The following is a 14,614-nucleotide window of genomic DNA, read 5'->3' on the forward strand; positions in this document are numbered from 1 at the left end:
CATCATCTCTTCATTGCTACAGTACAACAATAGAGAGCAATTCAGTTTGGGGTACATTTACAGAATGTGAATAGCACTGTTACAGCAGTGAGATGCACATGGCTCCTGCCTCAGCTACATTAGGAAAACATTGCCATGCTTATGAAGCCCCTACGAGGTGTTAGCTAATTTTATCAGTATAAAGGAAGAACTAACTGATATCAAGAGATATATTTCAGGGTTATTGTCCTCAGAAAAATGTAGTAGAGAAAGAAGGTTATTTTTCAGTGTATTCATCAGGCATTATGAATCTGAAGACAAAACTAACCAACCTAACTGGGTCCAGAACACAAAATCTGGATTTGAAACTTTAAGTTCCAAAAATCTGAGAATTTCTCAATTCTGAGTAAGTTTCTTTTCAATTCTTAGATGCGGGGTTTTTACAGAAGCAGTAAAAAATTACCAGTTCTGTTATTTATTTCTACAGTTCACTCTGAGCTAGGATAGGTGCTTTTAGACTAGGCTTACTTCCTTCAATTTCATATTCTGGGGATTTTCTTGAATTACCACCAGCATGTGTATTCATAGATGACTCCCACAAAGTCACTGCTTACTTTTAAATTACTTGCTGTGCTCAAGATTGCAATTGAAACCTCATACTCCTTCCATTCCTCTCTTACAAGTCATTAAGAATCCTAATTCATTAAGAATTCACACTAGCTCCTGTGTTATGAGTCTTATGTTCTGTTACCTCTTACATACTTGATTTCAAATTCAAAAGGCCCCTTTAATACACAGTTTGTATTCCATAATGTTACATGAAATTTCTTTTCAACTTTTATTTTCCAACTGGAGAGCATTTTCTATAGAATGGTTTGCAATTTTGTTTTCAGTTTGCACATAACGAGGCATCATGACACATCTGCTCTTCGTAGTTCTCAGCAAGTGTTTTCATGGAAATAAACATGATATCCTACAAGAAGAAGTCCTAGGAAAATGAGACAACAAAGGACAGCTGTGGCCTGGATGAAAAACTTCTTTTGAGGAAATTCCTCTTGCAGCCTTAGGTCTCCCTTAAGAGTCTTTGGACTACTGCCCACAGCTGGACTCCTATGCTTTGTTTCTCTGCTGCCTCAACTCTAATCCTAGGGGTGGATTGGGCATTTCTGAAGGATCTCCACTCTGGCCAAGTGAACAAGGGATCAGTGGAAAATTCTTTTCATTTCCCAAATCTTGTCTCTGCAGGCCATTTACAGCCTCACCACAACTGGATGCCTTGGCTTTGCATCTTTGTTAACCTTGATAATAAATCTACCCCAACGAGTGATCAGACTTCTCAGGGAAGTATACCTTTCGTGCACAAACTCGCTCTTGAAAACCCCTTTTCAGTACTTCTTAACTGGATTAATAGGCTTTGTTATTCCCCTAACTCCAAAAATCTGAGTATGGCTGCAAAGGAGAGGCCTAGGGAAATTATTTTTTTGCTTGTTTTAGCTACAGCTAGGTTTCTCTGGTGTTAGTTTTGTGATGCAGTTGATGTGGAGTTGCAAGAAGCTGCTACAGGTAAGTCTGGGCACCACAAATAATTTTCCCCTTTTCATTTTGTTGATGGGATGAGTGATGTTGAGTAAAAGCATTGCCACTTTCAGGGTTACAGCCAATGCAATCTGTGAGACAAAGCCTAAGGGTCCAGTTTGAGCAGGGACCTACAAAAGATATGCGTATGGAAAGTTTGGGCAGAGAAAAGGCCAAGGCTGGAGGTCCTTATGTAAAGCTCAGGTCTTGGCTGCAGTTAGCATTAGAGTTAAGTTTAAGGTTAGGGGAAAGACAAAGACTCACGTCCCATTGGGGTCCAAAAGAGGTTGCCAAGATGAGAGCTGAGCAACAGGAAGAATTTCTGGGCCAGTCCTGAAGATCTTGTACTAGATCTCATCCAACAGCGAGTTTTAGCTTTTACATTATATGTTTAAAAAGTGCAAAGGTTTAAAATATTAAAAAGTGACAAAAATACTCAGTAGATCTTAAAAATACATGAAACAAAGCATCAATTTTCAAGAAAAATATAAACCGTGTAACAACTTTCCTATGGTTATAAAACAAGTAAAGTGTAGAACATTCTTCTGGATTGAACTGGCTTGCATGGAGTGAAACAAGAGGTGAAGCTGAGGAGCAGAAGGTTGGTGTTGTAGCTGTGATAGCAGGGAGGAAAGAGAGAGAAGGACATAGAGAAGGGCAGCATGCATGAGCAGAACTGTTGCTTTAGGATGCACCAAATAATTTCAGCCACATTGTCTCTGATGGCATGTTAGCAGTTACTATTGCCATTCCAAGAACATCCCCCCACTCCTCTTGACTCTGGTTTCCCCTTCCCGTGGCGCTATCATTTCTGGGCCATTGCAGCATCCTAACCCAACAAAAAGGGAGAGTTGTTTTCTACAGAGTGAGACAGTGCAAGGCCAGAGTAAAACTAGCATGTCCCATAGAAGAGGAGAGGCACAGTGAGACCCAGGATGCAGGAGGATGACTGCAGGACATGCTGCACAGCAGCATGTGAGACCAGGGGTTACAGTCCAGTAGACTGCCTGCTATTCTCACCATTTCTCTCTCTCCGGTCTGTCAATTGGAGAGATCACTGAATACTGGGTCTTTTTGGAGCTCTCTAGCAGAGCTGAGCTCTTCTTGGGCTGCACAGGGACTTCATACCTCCACCAGATAAAACACCCCAGAGCCTCAGCCAGAAATACTTGAAGCTATGGATGGAAAGAAGATGGCTGGAAAATGTGATTTCTATCTCCTGGCAAGGTCGTGTTTGAGGAAAAAAGATCATCTGGGAAGGCACACAAGGCAAAAAAAAAAATTAAAATACTATGTCACAGAAAATAATATCTTTTTGCAAATTGGAGCCTTTTGCCTTGCTGAGAGAGGTATTTGCATGGGTGCTTTTGCTTTTCTTGGCAACATCTTTTCAGACTGGCTACAGGAATCTACCTGTCTGTCTCTATTTTCCTGGAGGAAAATAAGTTTTGTTCTTTCCCTTGAGGAACCTCCCCCTTTCACTTTTGCAGGGAGGACGGTTCCTGTGGATGAATTGCTGCTGCAGGGGCCGTGCTGTCTCTGCCCTTAGTGGTGCACAGCTGTCCCTGGCCACAGCCCTGCTGTTCTACACCTGCTGCCCAGCCCTGGCTTCCTTGCTGCAGGGAGAAGATTGTGTAGGAGGAAATGGGGAGAAGAGAAGAATGAGGAGAAATATGAAAGCATACCTGTCTAAGTTTTAATCTCGTACAGAAGGTGGCTACGGGAGTAGAAATTTCTCTTGGATACAGCTATACAGACCTAGGCAAAAAGTGTTAAGGACTTTGGTGATGAGAGCCGCACATTGATAGACAGGGTGCCTCTTGAACTGTACTCTGCCTCTCTTCACAGCTTCAGCACCTGATGATGTCAGCCTTGACCCCTTTCATTTGAAATTGTTTACAAGGAGAAACAATATTTGGAAAGTATTTATACTTCTTGTAAACTACCTCAGCAACTGGCAATGGCAGCCATAGGATGTGACCAATGAACCCACAAATAAATACTCCCTTGGGCACATGTTAAAAAACTCTGGGTTAGGGCACTTTAGAGGCAACCTTACCAAATACAAAAAATGTTAAAGGTGACTTAAAAAACCTGCGGTTCTGGAACATCTGAGCTTGTAGTTATTTGTCACATAAACCATGAATAGGGACAAATGAACTGAAAGTTCTTTTGTTTCCTTTTCTTTTATATATAGCTTTTTCCACTGGAAGAATACACTTTGGGCTCTTAATCACTTCTCCAATATCACAGAATGTCGGTTTTATTTAGTAAAGTGATACATATTTCAGCAACAAGACTTTGTGGACATATTTACATTTTATTTTTCTGTTTAACTAGGTGGATTTTTTAATCCCAAGGGTTTCTTGATGGATGAAGATATTTTTATTTGGAGACTAGTACTGATTGTTTGGATAGAAACCAACTAGCTCTGCTGGAATACATTTTTAGACTTATCTCTTTTTTGTTTGTTAATAGCTCTTATGCATTGTACTGATTGTGCAGTGCAGTGAATCCTGTAGACAAAGACCATAGTGCTATGCAACTGAAGAACTGTATCACAACACGAACATGCAAGGAAGGGATTGATTACAGCTTCAGAGGAAGTGATTGTTTTGACATCTCCTAGGTTCTCATTTCCTCTGTTTGCAATCTTGAATAAATTCCCTGTTAACAGAGCTGGCTTAATACAATTTCTTAAATTTTTCTGTTCTGATCAATGAAAAGGAGGAATAAACTGTACTGTATGCAATATTCTCCTCTTCTCAATGTATACTGCCATCAGAGATACACTCATATTTTTCAACCCTAAAAAAGTCCTCAATCACTTCATCTATAGGACTAAGGGTGTCACAGGGTATCCTGGCCTCAGGGTGAACTCTGCCTTTCCCTTCCTTCTGTGCACATCCTTGAGAGATGACAGGCTAAGCTTCCTTCACATCTTTAACTGTGGCAACCAGCACTTTAGACTGGATCTCTGGGTGAATATATTACAATCTTTGATGAAATCTTCCCCTTTTTTCTGCCTGACTGATGTGGCAGAGCCAGCTGTGCTTGCCACAAATCAGAAATTTTCCTTTCGTTGTCCCAGCCAGCAGCAGACTAGCACATGGAGAAAATATGGGAACTGGAGCCACTCCTCTGCCACACCAAAAACTCCCCAGACTCACATGCCCTCCTCCCTGGCCTCCACATGCAGCACTGACTTGCTGGGACCTACACAGTCCTCCACCGTGCTCACAAGCCAGATGGGATGGGCACGCTCTCTCAACAGAAGTCCCACCAACTAAACAAACCAACAAACCCCTGCTTCCACCAGTGACCTGGGAATTTACTGCTCCTCCCCACATCACAGACCCTTTGCCCCTTTCAGAAAACACTGCCCCCAGATGTGACCACGGGCTGCAGATTTAAACAACTCAGTTTCTCACAGAGAAACTGATTAATAGTTCTAAGGCCACAGTAAGCAGGAACAACAACAAAAAAAAAAAAAAAAAACAAACAAAAAAAAAAACCAAAACCAAAAAAAAAGTGGAAGCTTAGTACTTTTCTTCATTTTGTTATTTCTCATTTCCCTTGGAACAGCATGGTTGTGGACACACTGTTGTCTTTTGACCACCTGTACTGTATGAAGATGCAGCCACCCAAGCTCTACCTTTACATTACTTTACTTCAGACTTTCTAAATTGAATCAATTAATGTTTCAGTTTGAACCTTAGCCTTAGCAAATGGACTATGCAGCCCTGCTTGGCACCTAAAATTAACATTCTCCTAGTCAATTGGTTGACCATTGTTTAACTTTTTGATGTTAGACCCAAAGATGCCTTATCTCCATGCCATTGTCTCACTTCCTCCTTGACAGTACTTGCAGTTCCCTTTGCTTCAAGTTAATCCTGGCAGGAACAATTACATCCTAAAAGTGAAATGAGGCATACCATCCAACCCACCTTCAGAAAACTGGATTAGGTTCCATATTCAATCAGCAAAGAGAGCAAGATGCCTTTGGAGGCCTGCTGAAGAGTATTTGGTCCATCTTATTGAGGCGTATATGAAGGGCAGCATTCACCAAATCATATGTGGACTGGTAGGAAAGTAGCAAATGCATCTTTTTAGCCACCTACTTCACTTCTGCAGAGGGCCACTGAAAGGTGCAGAGAAGGATGTGCTACTTACCCCTTACACCCATGGATCTGTTTAGTTTCATAAACACCACGATAAGGCAATTTTCCCCACACCTCTGTGTAAAGAGATTTTCATTTCTTCTTTTCATCTGAGCCACTATGAAGCCAGATGGGCAGGAGTCTTGCGGTCAGCTGGAAAACACACAAAAGTGATTTTAGTTTTATACTAGTAACTATTCATCATACAAATATGTGGACTGCCACGACTTCCTGAGGTGAGTGAGGTTTGTTATACTGCTGACCACAACTCATCTTGTTCAGGCTTCCTCTGGGATCTTAGGAAAGTTTTGTGTGCCCATCCATATTTACACCAGGATCACAGCAGAGCATATGCAGGAAGAATGACTTCCATTTCACAGCACACGGGGACAGGCACAATTAAGTACCAAAGGAAAGAGGCAGATACCTGGCAATGGGCTGCCTACAGGGACTGGCAGTCAAGGGGAGCAGGCAGGCTGGATTACTGTCTAGACCGTGGCTGGGCTGCAGGTCACCATGAATAAAAAATTCAGACAGACAGGATAACACCAGTGTAATCCATAAAACATTGCAGATATCTTCACTGTCCTATGCACTTGGCAAAAACTGGGAAGTCATTGTCTCAAACTATAGGAACAGACTGTTATAGCCAATGTTGAATCTTTTCAGCTGGGTTTCTGAGGGGCAGAAAAATTATTTTCATAAGATGGTCTGTTTCTAGTTATCTTCCTGAGGGCTGTCAGCCTTTGGTTTCCAGGCAGCTGTTGCTTCTGCTGCTTTTCCTTTGGTGGTATTTTTTAACCCAGCCATTTAGAATGTTTATGTGCACTTCTTTTGTGCAGGATACTAACATTTCTCTGAAGAACATAAGAATGAGACAAGAAACAGTGATTTCTAGCAGCTCATAGCTCTGCTAAACTTCTCTGGAATTGCACGGGAGCAAGAAAAGACACATCTCTAGCTCAAAGCCCTCTCCCTTCTGAATTCAAAGCCTGTCATAAACAATAAAAGCATTAAAACTTTTTCTAATGAAAAGGTCAGTAAATGCTTCATAACATAGAGTATAAGGCAATATGTATATATATATATATATATATATATATATATATATTTATAGCCATGTACACTCAGAGGTCATCAATGTTCACTATAAAGCTTCAGAATTATTAAATTTATCATCTAAGTGAATTCAACAAAAGTTTGGCATGAAAGCAAGGAGTTACTGATTGGTCAGTAGTATTTTAGGAGCTAAATAGATTCCAAGAAAAGTCAGAGATCACTACAGTAGTGCAAGCAGACCTAAAAATAAACCATTAGGTCACAAACACAAAATTGCTGAGAGTCAACAGCCTGATGTAGGCAGCAGGATGCAGAACACCAACCACTGCACATGAAACACACTAATAGCTGTAGAGAAGCTGTCCAATAAAATAGACCAGTGACTCAGGGTCCAGGAGATTTAATCTGACACCATTCCAGGGATATCAGCATATGACTTACTTCAAACACTGCATTAAGTGATAGAAAGCTTAATGGCTGCTTTCTGGTTTAGTACAATGCCTGGTGATAATATTCCTGAATTTAGAACTCATAAAATATCTGTCGCCTCCAGCAGCAATATCTCAGTACTTTACTGAGATCAAATCCTTTACTGAAGTGTGTCAAATAGGTCAGAGGCAGATGAGAGTACATGAGAAGGGGCACTGCTTCCATAAAAGCATTTGTAAGAAACAGAATATATAAGGCCAGAAGAGATATATGGGAGCACTGATATTCATGACTCTAAAAGACATTTTCAAGCCTCCTAAATCTCTGGTCATATATTCTATCCAATACTTTCAGAAACTAAAGTGAAAACCAGACTAGCAAACATAGGTACATGAGGAAAGCTGAATAAAGCTAACAAGCATATATGAGAAAATGGAATGCTGCTGATTTGGATCTACTGCCTTTGCTCAGTGAAGAGGGCCTCACTGGCCAGCTCCTGAAAACTGGTTCTTGTGAACAGGACATTTTCCTAGTAGAGTAAACAATCTCATTTTGCTTCCAGATCTCTGCCCATCTTTCTATGAAAACTATTTAGGATTTGAATATTTACAGCAGTAATGGCCTTTGAAGTTCAATACTTAAAGGCATTAAGTAATGAAAAATGGTTACCCTGAAAATAAGAGAACAATGGACCTTACTTTTTCATTATGTATGTTTTGCTAATAAATATGGGATAAACCTCACCCAGCTGTGTTTGACAGAGATCAAGTGTAATAACAAATTGATAATAAATATTGAATTCCTATAGAAGAATTTGAGCTGAAATTCTCTTTGCATGAATAAGAAGACTACACTTTACACTACATTTGTAGAATTTGGAAGTAGAAAGTTGAGAGATCCATGAAGATTAATCTGTCATAATTCAACAATCTTTTATACTTTTAAACAAGGCTCTACTGAACAAGGTCACAAAGGACATTCCTCATTGTTCATTAAAGCTGCTATTTCCTTGTATATGGTACTGCAGGGTGGAGTACAACTGTTTTCTGCAAATCAACCGAGAAAGCTATCAGAATACAATAAAATTCAAATGTGCATTCTTATCAGATCCTTCCCTAAGAGGTAAATATTTCCCTAAGAGGTAAATATTATGTCAGATAATTTAATTCCAAGGAAAAGGTTTTAGTACTCAATAATCACTATGGATTTTGTCTCTGAGTAGTCTGCTATTCTGCCATTTTTATACTGTATTCCATATTGAAGTGCTGGGATATGCTACCAGTTTTTGTTACACCATTTCACCATGTGAAATGATGCCAGCTCACCACGAGGTGAGCAGGCCATTCTAGATTTAGGGCTATGTTATAGGCCACAGCAGCAGTAGGTGGACTCGGTTTAGGCCAAAGGAAAACAGGAGATTTCTTAGGGTAGCAACCTTCCTTCTTTTGCTTCTCCAGCCAGAAGACTGCCTGCTCTGGAAGCTCTCATGGGCACTCTCCAGCCTGCTGCTCCTGAGGGACAGGCAGAAGCAGTGTCCACTTACACCAGATCATTGGTGTCCTTTTCCTCCCTGGACACATCCCAAACCCAAACCCAGACTACTGGAAATATATAGACACATTCTAGCTATTTTCAAGTCTCTTACTTTGCTGTAACTTCCCTAGACCAGCTTCCTTGATCTCTGCTGGATTTCCCAGATCTTGTTCCACTAACTGCCCTCTAAGCCTGAGCTGGTCACTCCAGACACAGGAAGAAGAGAGCAAAATTAATTCCAATCTGCTGAGAAAATTTAGGATAGCCTTGCCTAGACTGACCTCAGGTGATATGGTCTGTAAATGCAATCTGGGACATTTTGTACCCTAACAGTCACATGAATTCTGCAAACACAGAAAATTTTGAATGTGGTTATTTAAACTTACACCTGTTATACATATATAAACTGAATTAATCTAACTATCATTCTCTTAGGTACAGAGTTGTTTCAGCATGTATTTCCCACTTTGAATCGCCATGAATACTGGCAGCACAGAAGCAGCAGTTAGTGGGTTATGACCACACTCATTAAGGTGTGTGGGCCAGGGCAGGTGACTTCAGGGAGGCATGGAGGAAGATATGTCTTATTTGAAAGAATGCATGGAAAATAATTATATAGATTTAATGCTCTTCTATATTATTCTTATGAAAAATTTAGCAATAGAAAGATTTAATACATTTTTCAGTCCCTTTATCTAAATTTTTCCTACAGTTTAATATTTAGTAACTTGTCCTGTTTCATTCTACATCTTCTTGCATCTTAAGCAATGAAGGTGCTACCACTTCCCTTAGAGAAATATTCCATAACTTGCAATTTTGCACTTGTCAGGACATTTTCTCACACCAGCTTGCATGCTTCCTGTACTAATTTTTTCCAGTTCTGCTATCAGTATCCTCATCTATTATTTCTAGCAAGAGCAGCAATGAACATTGTTGCTACTACTCTTGCACTATTCCAATAGCTGTGGGATGCCCCCAGTACTGCTGCAATCTAACAGAGATCCCTGCCGCAGAGAAGTAAAACACATGAATTAACATTATGGCAACCTCATGAGAATTCATTACCCATGAAACATTTCCTCTCTTTTTCAGTGACACATAGATGCAGCCAATATTTTTATTTTGAAGTGCAGAAGAAATGTGCCTTTTGGGTTTGACTAGAACCAGTGAGCGTACAACTTTGTGAAAAGTGTGAAAACTTAACAGAGAAAGTCAGTTTGCCAAAACACAACATGGCTGTTAGTTGTAAGGGCAACAGTTGCAGCTGGACTTTGGTGAATAGAGCAACATCCATGAAGGCAAGGTATTGCAAATGGTCAAAACTGAGCAATAGATTTCCATGGGGTGTACTATGTTTCAGTTCTGAATTTTAAAAAATGAAAATTTTGAATTTTCTTTAAAGATAATGTTATAGAAAACTCGTCACATGTAATTGGAATGTTTGCTAAAGCCATAAACTTTTGTTCTGTCATTTTTTTTTTTCCTAGCTGTAATGTTATAATTCATAAGGTTATGTACTGGTTTTAAAGTGTTATTTTAATTTAAGAAAAATCTAAATTACTCCATTTTTTATTCTGTTTTATATAAGTATGGATATGTCTTAATCCAAGATTTTGCTGTCATTTTAACAGCATTTCCTTACAGGAGAATATGCTATTGGAAAATTTTCAAGTATCATTTTTTAATGCATAAGCCATTCTTCTTTATAAAATTAACATATCAAGATTAATAAGAGTAGTGAATTTTGTTGCTTTCCTGAAGTAGAAATTTTACTTAAATTGCCCATTGCTCAGGTGTATGGTTCAGTGCCTAGAACTGAATCAGGTAATTTTTTACATAATTTGCACAGTTTGCCAGTAACTTGGGTGTGAACAACTAAAGAAATCCATTAACTCCCTGTAAGTGCTGGAGTCATTAATTCTTACAGCTGTGTACTCATCAAATATATGGGATGAAAAATCATGATTCCTTGAGTAATATTTTTTAGATAGCTTGCTACGGATCATACTTTCCATTGTATAATTCAATTTTCAATGTTTGTACAATGTGATATGGTTCAGAACTCAGAAAATAAATTCTTAAACAAAATATTGAATGGTGCTGCTTTATCTGCCATTCTTAATTGTTAAAAGCAAAACAATTGAATAGTACAGGACAGAATCCAGAAGCTGACCACAGAAGTTTAGTGGCCAGTTGTTCTATATGAAGATACTCAGCATGGCTTGCCTAAGAATCATTACTTTATTTTTGCATTAACCATTTACAAGGTTAGGTTTGGGGAATTTGCTTATCAAGCTTATACTGATAATCTAATATCTTTTTTTTTTTTAGTCCACATATATACGGTGTTTTGAAAGAGGGCTTTGGAACTACACCAAAGGGCAACTACTTATCTAACCTGCATCTAGAGGAGTGGCAGAGGCAAATGTTGAACTGTAAACATTAAGGCTCAACAAAGGGACATGGTTGTCACAAGGATGTGATACTATCCTCACATTAAACATTCCCAGTCATGGGGAAAAATCTGGTCAGTTCAGTCCAGCTTTGATCACTGCATTTGTACCGAGGGCCTGCCCCAGCACTGCATGCCGACTGCAAGCCTGACTAGGCTCCTTCAAAGAGATCCTTACGTAGGATGTGGCTTCCTGTGCTGGGTTAAAATCACCTGCTGAATTACCTTACCCTAAGAGCATTCATTTGAAATTATATGATTACAAGAAAAGTTACTTCAGGAATACTGGCCTGCCTGGGGTTTCCTAAGGACAAATTTTTAAGATGAAACTGTAAAAGAGTAAAAGGTTATTGAGCGGCAAAAGATTATGGAAATCTACACCGTCAAAAATAAACCAGTTTCAAAATACCTTACTAATTCTTTTACTCAAGGACATAATACATATGAGTCCTTTTATAGATCTTTTTCTCTGTGCAGTACATGTTTTGTAAACTTTCAGCTGGACTAGATTAATGGGAATAGAAATGAAGGACAAATCCTTGTCTCTGATTCTGCAGGATCATCACATATATTTAATCCCAAACACCTGATTCCCTCTAATTCAAACCTTAAAGCATGAAGGATCAATAGTCCATTCATGACTGTTACTAGTAATACTGCAAAACAGACAGCTTTTATGGTACTTAAGTAATATGTGATATCAATATATATATCTGAGATATACCAGAGACTTTAAGTGAAGATTTTGGATTTTTTAATGCCCTTCTGCCTCATGACACTAAAATGTGAGAGCATGGTGACACAGAGTATCCACATGAAATGGCACTGCAGTATCAAATAGACACCAGCAGGTTTGCAGCCAAAAATTATAATGAAAAGAGAGAATGTTTAAATTTCAAAATAATGTAGAAAACACAAATCAATAACTGTAACATAAGAAAAAGGAGGGTAAATACACCGAAATCGGGGGAAAACTAGAGCCACAAGCAAGAAGGTAAAATGAAATAATTAAATTGGGTAACTGTGGGGTTTTTTAAAATATGCTAGAAAGTAAACTGTGGGTACTGGAGAAAATGTCGAGCCAGGTATTAACTGAACAATTCAGAAAGAAGTTTGGAACATTCATGGGAAATGAAATGTATCAAAGAGGTGAAAAGAAAACTGTAAACACATCCAAGAAATCAATAAACTGATTAGTTCTATCAATTAACTGATAGAAAACACAAAGTCACATAATCCCAAAACCATGAAGGCTCCAATACACTGAGTCCAAGTCCTCTCTAGACATATGATACAGAGCAACACTGAATTGCTGATGCACAACACTCACAAAGCTGAGGGAAACTTCATCCCAGTGCAGAAATCTGTCTTTGAGGTTAAATTTCTCCTTAGCTCTGTATCCAGAAAAAGACAGGATTGCTCCAGTTCCAGTCTTTAATTTCTTTATGGATGTCCAGAACAATATCAGAACTGGTGGCTGACTCAGACAAACTCTCAGTTGAGTGTGGTATTCCAATTTTAAACATTTTGTTATTCATTCTGTGATCACATCATGAGATCACACCTGAACTCTTGTTTATCACAATTTTATTACATTGGGAACTTTGGGTCTCTGGTGTCATAGTGTGAAATTCATTCATCTGTATTAGACTGCCTGAAATGCTCTATGTATGAAATGCTCTATAGACTCCTCCTGACCAGAGAGAAAAATAAGCAGTCCTAAAGAATCATTCATTTTATCTACTTCAGACATCTCTAGAAGAGACAAAACACATTCCCACATGTGTCAGCAATGCTCCATTAACTGCAAACAGGGCTACAGGTGAGTACCTCAGAGGGAGATTTCCATGATGCAGGTGTCTCTCACTTTAAATGAAAGTACCTTAGAACAGTGCCAGCACTATATGAATTAAGTGAATTTTCTGACAAAAAATAACTCATGACAAGAAAAGTAAATGTGAATTGCCTGCGGGTAACCTGGTGGCCAATCAGATTTCATTTCAATTGGAAGGTGAGCATAATTTAATTGAATTTTTTGACTAACAGAGAGATGAAAAGGCTGTTTCTAAGTCCATTTGTTAAGGATTATTTATCAAGTTGAAACCAAATACGAAATTATTTTTCTTCAGATATGATCACTGTTTTTCACAGAGATCAGAAACTATTGGAATTGGAAAAAGAATGTAAAACTGCTAGGACAGAAATTCTGGCCCAAGCAGTACCACACAGACAATGAGGTTATACAGCCAAATCCAGGCAGGTGGTGAGCGGTCTCCTTAGCCAGAAACTAACCAGAATCCATCATAAATATCATGACCATTTCCAGCTTTATATTCAGTTTGCATTAATCTTTGTGTTATCCTGAAGATGTTATTTCACTCCCCTGAATGCCTTCCCTCTGCTTTCCAGGCATCAAAAGCCAGAATAGGAGATTTGCAGGACTGAACCTGATCCTGTCCAGAGTAGAGTAACGATCAGAGAGTGAGCACAGTTACTATTTCTGCAGCTACTGCTGTATTTGCCAAAATTAATAAAACTACTAGTCTGGGTGTCTAACAAAAGGTACATCAAAGTTTGGTGCAATGGTACAGCATTCTGGAAATTTCAGATCCCTGCAGGAGGTAGTGGTACTTAACAACAAGATAATTTCTAACCCACATGCCATGAACTGTGTGATGAGCTTCATTAAAAAAAAAAATAAATTCAGAAGCATGCTTCAAAGAAATTTGGGAAGCAGCAGTGAAATATTTTGTATGATCACATCTGTGAAGAGCAAGGTCCATATTTTAATCCTCTCCTCCCTCTTTCCACTCTCCTACTAAAAGAGAAAAAAAAAATAAAAAAGGAAGCAAAGAAGAAGAGAGAGAAGGGGGAAAAGACCTAATGCCAGAAAATCTTTTTGAAGTATTCTTCTCTTGATTAAGACTTCTCAGTTTGGCAAGACCTAAATCAAGATACATCAAAGAGGGTTCAAAATAAAGAGCAGCTGAATGAAAATGTATGAGATGACAGAAAGAATAAACAATAATAAGTGTGCATATGTTTAAGTCATCTGAAAGTGATTGCAACAATGTGTTAAATGTCCAGAAATACACATTAAAATAGCATCATAATTCCCTAAGGGGAAAAGATCTGCTTAAATATTAAATAAATCTTGTTTAGACTAAACTGCATCCATTCTTCCCTTTGTGTTATGACTTCAGGAGCTTTCCCATCCTCTCTGTTTGGTTATGTATAATGGGAAAACCACTACTGTTCTTGCTCAGATTTTCTGTGGTGTCAGGTGGGTTTCTGGAGGTAAATATACTGGCAACATAGCCAAAACAGGAACCTCTCCACCAGTTATATGGAGGGGATGAAGATGCAAGGGCTTATAAATCCCTTCTGTTTGCTGGTATTTGTTTTCCTCCAGTTGAAAAGTGGGTTT

General features: G+C 38.9%; 1 long non-coding RNA gene across 4 annotated transcripts in view; it reads right to left on the reverse strand.

Moving 5' to 3' along the window:
* The window catches only part of LOC115492382 (uncharacterized), a 156,000-nt gene that overhangs the window by 36,831 nt on the left and 104,555 nt on the right, over positions 1-14,614 (reverse strand). For all 4 annotated transcript variants that reach the window (XR_012053479.1, XR_012053477.1, XR_012053476.1 and 1 more), the window contains exon 3: positions 5,728-5,867. This is a non-coding gene — a long non-coding RNA (uncharacterized lncRNA). The remainder of the gene's footprint in view (positions 1-5,727; positions 5,868-14,614) is intronic.

Source organism: Taeniopygia guttata, chromosome 1A (assembly GCF_048771995.1).
Source record: "Taeniopygia guttata chromosome 1A, bTaeGut7.mat, whole genome shotgun sequence".
In the NCBI taxonomy this organism is placed as follows: Eukaryota; Metazoa; Chordata; class Aves; order Passeriformes; family Estrildidae; genus Taeniopygia; species Taeniopygia guttata.